Here is a 7278-nt window from a genome sequence, read left to right on the forward strand (position 1 = left end):
TTATGGTAAAATGAGTTTTACAAGAAATCAATTATTATTGATTTAATTGGAAATTAAATAAAGAAGTTTATTTAATTTATTAAATCTTTAATAATTGTGGTGGTTAGTGATAAAATTATTAGATATATGATTTATCAATTAATTAAATTGTTTAATTAAATTGATGTTAATATTTGATATTAAATGCATGGAGGATGATCGAGAGCCTTGACCAATGTGTTAGGTGTATGTTAGGATATTTTACTGTTTTATTCGTTTTTTTTTAATATTTGATATTATTAAAGTGGGCCTGGTTTATGGCCCGTTCCCACCCCATGAGATGTATCCCTTATGTGTCATGGCTATTTAAATGTAATATTAGAAATAGTGGGAGATCAAGACTAGAAGATGGTGGGCCCGATGATCAAGACGAAGACATGTAAAATATTGGAAGCTCTTGTAATAGTTGCATTTGCATCCCTGCATTCACCTAGGTTGGACCTGGATCCATGTATGGCTCACATGGATCTAATAGTGTTGGCGATCGATCATCCTTATTTATTGTTGAATGTCATATTATGATATATGCGATATATAGTAGTATGCATGTATGTATATTATTAGATAATATAGTTGCATGAATCCGACAAACATACAAACTCGTGGCACGCGATTTTTAAATTAAAATGATGAGACAATTTTAAAATTAAAATCCCTCATTTTGAATATGATTCAAAATTTATATCAAACCGAAAAAGTAAAAATTAAAAGAGTTTAATTTTTTCTTGCCTTCCATCAACCGTGGTTGCATGTTGATCGCTACCCGCGGACAGTGTCTGGCTCATATTATTGGGGAGGCCTGTACGCCGGAAAGCTGTGACTTCCACCGGACATATGATGTGAATTGAGTGGAACTCCCATGACTTCGGCTCATATTATTGGGGGAACTCATGGCGACCGTCTACTACAATTCAATATTGATGGGTTGGTTTGACACGCAAAAATAAACGGCGTCATATTATTGGGTCCTTATTAAACGTGAGGCAAAATGCGCTGAGGTTGCATAGGGATGCAATTGGATTCTACCTTTTAGAAATTATAATTGGCTGATATTATTCGGGATTATAATTGGCTAATTGGACTCTACGTGCCCACTAAGGAAATACGATTTCCCTTTTTCATCCGAGGGTGGTGGAAATGTCAAAATAGTGGGAGGGAGATTTATAAAATGAAATCCATATTTTATATCTTAAAATTATTTTAAAATAATCAGCAACTATTATTTTGTTTCCATATCAGTATTTTTTCGATTTCGTCACGTAATAAATTTTTATTATTAACAAGCTAATCGAATCTAATTTTCAAGACTGGTTGAGAAAATTGTTCTGAATTCAGAGAAAATAGCATACACACTAATGTCAGTCTTGTTGAACTGACAAAACATGCAAGATGGTAGGACCATAGTATGCAAGCTAAAGTGTAACATGCTCGCTTTTATGTCAAATGAACTGTAGGGACAGTTTGAGGAAATGTTGAATGTTGCTGACATTCGAATGCATGTGCAAGAGTTGCATGGTGCATGAAACTCGTACGATCATGCACACCACTTTCAAAGAGCTCGTGACTACACATATGCAAGATGGGGCTTTGGCTCATGAGCGTAGTGTACGTATGACTGTGCTTATTGAGAAAGTGGTGGGCCTGGAATATGTGATTCCTAATGAGTTACTAGATAACATCAATTTGTTGTCTTTCTCTTCCTCATTTGACGGGGTTATGGTGAATTGAATAAGATAGATGATAGCCTTGAAGAGCTAGTCATTACGCTTATACCTTATGAGATCACCATAAAACATAGAATTGTTGTTTTTCTAATGGGCCTCTCGTCAGACGAAAAATGGCCCACAAGGTAAGGGAAAGAAATGTTCTGCCCCTCACAAGAAAAACAATCCCAATAAGAAGCAAACTCTGAAAGACACTTAAAAGGCCTACAAATCCCGATAAGTTAGAACATATTTATTTCACTGCAAGAAGTCCGGACATAAGAAATTATATGCGCCAGAAATGTTCTGGAAATGATAAGTGAATGTCCAAGTAAACATGATTTCAACAACAAACAAAAGAAAGTGAGATGATCCAAATCCCACACAAATATGACACGCTAGACTAGATCATATTTCCCAAAGAAGGATGCACAAGCTAGTGGGAGAAAGCATGTTTGACTTGTCAGACATAAATTCTCTACCTACTTGTAAGTCCTGTCCAAAAGGAAAATTGACCAAGCTTCCATTCGATGGAAGCATGGAACGTGCATATGGTCTACTGGATTTGATCCAAACAGACGTTTGTGGCCCGCTAAGTGTTAGCACAAAATATGGGCAATCCTACTTCGTTATCCTTACTGATGACCATTCGAGGTATGGATATGTTTATGAAACACAAATCTGAAACATTTGAATGGTTCAAAGAATTCAGATCCGAAGTAGAAAAATCAGCTAGAAAGAAGTATTAAGGCATTTCGATCTGATCGAAGTGAAGAATACTTGAGAGCTGAATTTTTGGGTTATCTAAAAGAGAATGTGATTCTCACAGTGGACTCCACCAGCAACACCACAATTGAATGGTGTTTCTGAACGTCGTAAGCGAACCTTGTTGGACATGGTTCAATCCATGAAGGGATTCACTGAATTGCCTACATCGTTGTGGGGCTTTGCGCTTGAAACTGCGGCAATGTTGTTGGATAATGTCTATACTAGATCAGTCGATAAAACACCATATGAGATATGGATGGGGAAACCTCCCAAGTATTCTTACATGAGAATATGGGGATGTCCTTGTAGTAGCCCGAATCCTATTTATTTAAATAAACATGATTAAGTATCTTTAATTAAGTAAATCATGTGTAATTTGGCTTTAGAGTTCGTGTGAGTAAGCCGAGGTGTAGCCCAGAAAGGTAAGATCAGCCCGGGAAGAGAAGAGCAGCCCGGGAAGGGAAGATCAGCCCGGGAAGGGAAGATTAGCCCGGGAAGGGAAGAGCAGCCCGGGAATAGTATTTGGTTGACACGCCTGCCGGGCAGGTGTCAAGTGCATGGTAATTGTTGGACACGTTCATGCATGTAAGGTGAGGTGTCTTTGTGCATGCTGCCTAGAGACAGATGTCCGGGTGCATGGGATTTGGTTGACACGTTCATGCATGTAAGGTGAGGTGTCTTTGTGCATGCTGCCTAGCGACAGATGTCCGGATGCATGGGATTTGGTTGACACGTTCATGCAGGCTGAGGTCTATAAATAGGCCATGGGATTTCTCATTGTGGAGGGGGTACTGTGTGTTTAAATGCAAGTTTTAGCTCTCTAGAGCAGCCCGGAAAGGGAAGAGCAGCCCGGGAAGGGAAGATCATCCCGGGAAGGGAAGAGCAGCCAGGAAGGGAAGAGCAACCCGGGAAGGGAAGAGCAGCCAGGAAGGGAAGAGCAGCCCGGGAAGGGAAGATCAGCCCGGGAAGGGAAGAGCAGCCAGGAAGGGAAGAGCAACCCGGGAAGGGAAGAGCAGCCAGGAAGGGAAGAGCAGCCCGGGAAGGGAAGATCAGCCCGGGAAGGGAAGAGCAGCCAGAAAGGGAAGAGCAGCCCGGGAAGGGAAGAGCAACCCGGGAAGGACAGAGCAGCCCGGACAGAGCAGCCGGGCATAGCCGACGGTCCGAGAAGGTCAGTCAGGGAGCTCAATATCGTCAGGGCTGACGACGGACTAGACCCGATTGATAGGATTTCCTGTGGACTAGGATTGCTTTACTAGAGGTACGAAAGTACTATCCGAGATATCCTGGTCGAGTATACATTCTTATATGTGTTGCATGATTATTTGCTGCATTGATATATGTCATATGATGCATGCTATTATGTCACGCTTATTGCTGCATGTTACATTTCATCTTGAGCCGTATCTCTTTCGAGATAGCCTTTATTGTTGAGCTGTATCTCTTTCGAGATAAGCTATATCTTGTGGGGCCGCTCAGCCCTGTCTTGTGGACGCATGGACACCGAGAGTACACAGTGGCCGACGGGTCCGGAGGGCTTCGGTGATCCGGGACATTTTAGGTCCACGTCTGATCTTGTAGTGAATGCAGTGACCCAGAGGAGTACCGCGCGGCACTATCCACTTGGCGCCTCTAGACTGAGCATATTGAAATCTTTTGTGACTCATGTTTCTTGACTACCCTGGTATCATATCATAGCATGTGCATTTCATATAGGCTTGTATACTCATGCTTTTGTACTGGGCGTTCTTATCGCACACGTCCTCGGTTTTGTTTATCTTGGACACCCCATTCCCACGGGGCAGGCCTCAGGTTGGATGGCTCAGGAGGAGGATGAGGAGGACGTTGAGTAGCCGGTTGAGTTAATTCTTCAGTACTGCTTTGTTTCGATATGGTTGTACCGCATATTTTCATTTTAGTTTGAGTTGTTCTGGATTTCGATTGGGTTGTATATCTATCGTTTGTTGACCTTTTCCGCCATTATCTCTGATTGTAATTAATTAAGTTAATTGCATGCTTAAATCTTGATTAGTAGGTGATTCTGGAACGGGTCACTACATTTATGGTATCAGAGCATGCTTATGATTTTGGGATATAGATTCTGTTTTGGGATTTTCGTTGACCATTTTACCATTTTCCCCATTCTATCTTGTAGCGATGGCTGACCACCTTGGTGATGAGAGTAGTCAGGGGAGTGTAGGTCGTTGGGGTGACCAGGACGATCGCAGGCGTCATCGTGAACATCGTCATCGTCGTGATAGGCCTAAGCGTTTTGAGATGCACCGTTTCATTCAGATGGGGCCTAAGCCTTTAGTTGGTGGTGAGACTGTAGTGACCCGTTCCAGAATCACCTACTAATCAAGAACTAAGCATGCAACTTAACTTAATTACTAACAATCAGAGATAACAGCGGAAAATACCAACAAATGATAGTTATACAACCCAATCGAAATCGAAGTCTAACTCAAAATAAAATATCCAATACAACCATATCGAATCAAAACAATACCGATAAACTAAACCAACCAGATACTCAACGTCCTCCTCCTGCTCCTCCTGAGCTGTCCAACCTGAGGCCTGCCCCGTGGGAATGGGGTGTCCAAGAATAAACAAAACCGAGGACGTGAGCGATAAGAACGCCCAGTACAAAAGTATGAGTATACAGACCTATATGAAATGCACATGCTATGATCATGATACCGGGGTAGTCAAGAAACAGGAGTCACAAAAGGATCTCAACAATGCTCAGTCTAGAGGCGCCAAGTGGATAGTGCCGCGCGGTCCAACCTCTGGGTCACTGCATCCACTACAAGACAGACGTGGACCTAAAATGTCCCGGACCACCGAAGCCCTCCCGACCCGTCGGCCACTGTGTACTCTCGGTGTCCATGCGTCCACAAGACAGGGCTGAGCGGCCCCAAGATATAGCTTATCTCGAAAGAGATACAGCTCAACAGTAAAGTCTATCTCAAAGGAGAATACGGCTCAACATGAAATGCAACGTGCAGTAATAAACGTGACATAATAGCATGCATCATATGACATATATCAATGCACCACATAATCATGCAACACATATAAGAATGTATACTCAACCAGGATATCTCGGATAGTACTTTCGTACCTCTATCACAGCAAGCCTAGCCTTACGCAACACCGCTAATCAGGTCTAGCACAAGCCTACGCATCAAAAGCATACTCAATCAATACTACCATGCTCAACTAGCAAAACCAGTACTCCCTAGTACTACCAAAGGTTTAGGGTTTACCTTCGTCCGTCGACAGCCCTTTGATGTCGATTGCCTCGTAACTCAGACGTCGCTACGCTACCACTCCTGGCAGCTCCTGGCTATCGCTTAACCCTGGAACCTTCCAAATCTCTCACTAAAGACTCAATCTCAAGAAATGGCAATACCAAAATGAGGAATTCGAGCACTATTTATAGGCCATGTTCGGATCCTCCGAACAACACTTCGGAACGTCCGAACGCTACGTGTCCATTGGCTCTTGACAGCTCATGATCGGATCCTCCGATTATACACTTCGGACCGTCCGAACATGCACGTGTCCAGCTGCTCTTGACACCTCATGATCGGATCCACCGAACCTACACTTCGGAACGTCCGAACTCCCACGTGTCGATCAACTCTTGACACCTAATGATCGGATCCACCGAACTCACTTCGGACCTTCCGAACCCTTCGGTGCTTCCGAACCATCTTCGGTCCGTCCGATCATGACTCGGTCAAAATTACACATTAAACCTTCTTAATCACCAATACTCCGTTAATTACCCAATTTGGAATTCGGGCTACTACATTCTCCCCCCCTTAAAAAGATTTCGTCCTCGAAATCTAGGCAAGAGAATAAAACACCATTGTAATACACTGCAAATATTCTTCATTACAACTGTATAACAATTACATCCCAGGCTGATCCTGGTTCAGCGCAAAAACCTGACCTTGGGCACGAGGTCGAAGATTCGAACTACCCACTGCCTGACCCTGTCTCCTCTGCTGAACAGTCGTCTGGGATCCAGAACCGGATCCTGCTCCACCTCGCAACTGAGGACAATTCTTCTTAATATGCCCCATCTCTCCGCACTGATAACAAGCTCCTGCGGCTACTCGGCATTGCTCCGATGGATGGTTCTTCCCACAATGCGCACAAGAATCCTTCTTCTCACCAAAGCGAACAACACCGCTAGACCTTGATCCAGATCCAGAAGAAGAAGAACCAGATTTCTTGAAAGACTGAGGTCGAGGGCTCAAAACACTCGGAGGTCTAGAAGAAAGAATAGCCCTACCACGCTGGAGACTGATCTCTGCTTGACGACACCGGTTCACCAACCCATCGTACGAAGTAGGATTATCACAGACAGTGACTCGATCAAAGATCTCCTGGTTAAGGCCCTGAAGGAAATGATCGTACTTGGCTTCAGAACTGCCACTGATATGAGGCGCAAAGGGTAACAACTCGAAGAATTTCTGCTGATACTCATCAACAGACATACTCCCCTGCTTAAGGTTCAGGAGCTCAATCGTCTTGGCCTGGCGAAGGGCTGGAGGAAAGTACAGCTGCACGAACGCTGCACGGAAATCGGCCCAAGTCGCTCTACCCTGCGACTGAACTATCGGCGCAGAAGTCGATCGCCACCACTTGCGAGCACGGCCCTCGAGGAGAAAACTAAGAGTCTCTATCTTCTGCTCCTCGGTGCACTGGAATGCACGGAAACAACTCTCCATGCGCTCTATCCAATCCTCAGCATCAT

Source organism: Primulina eburnea, chromosome 1, assembly GCF_022965805.1.
Source record: "Primulina eburnea isolate SZY01 chromosome 1, ASM2296580v1, whole genome shotgun sequence".
In the NCBI taxonomy this organism is placed as follows: domain Eukaryota; kingdom Viridiplantae; phylum Streptophyta; class Magnoliopsida; order Lamiales; family Gesneriaceae; genus Primulina; species Primulina eburnea.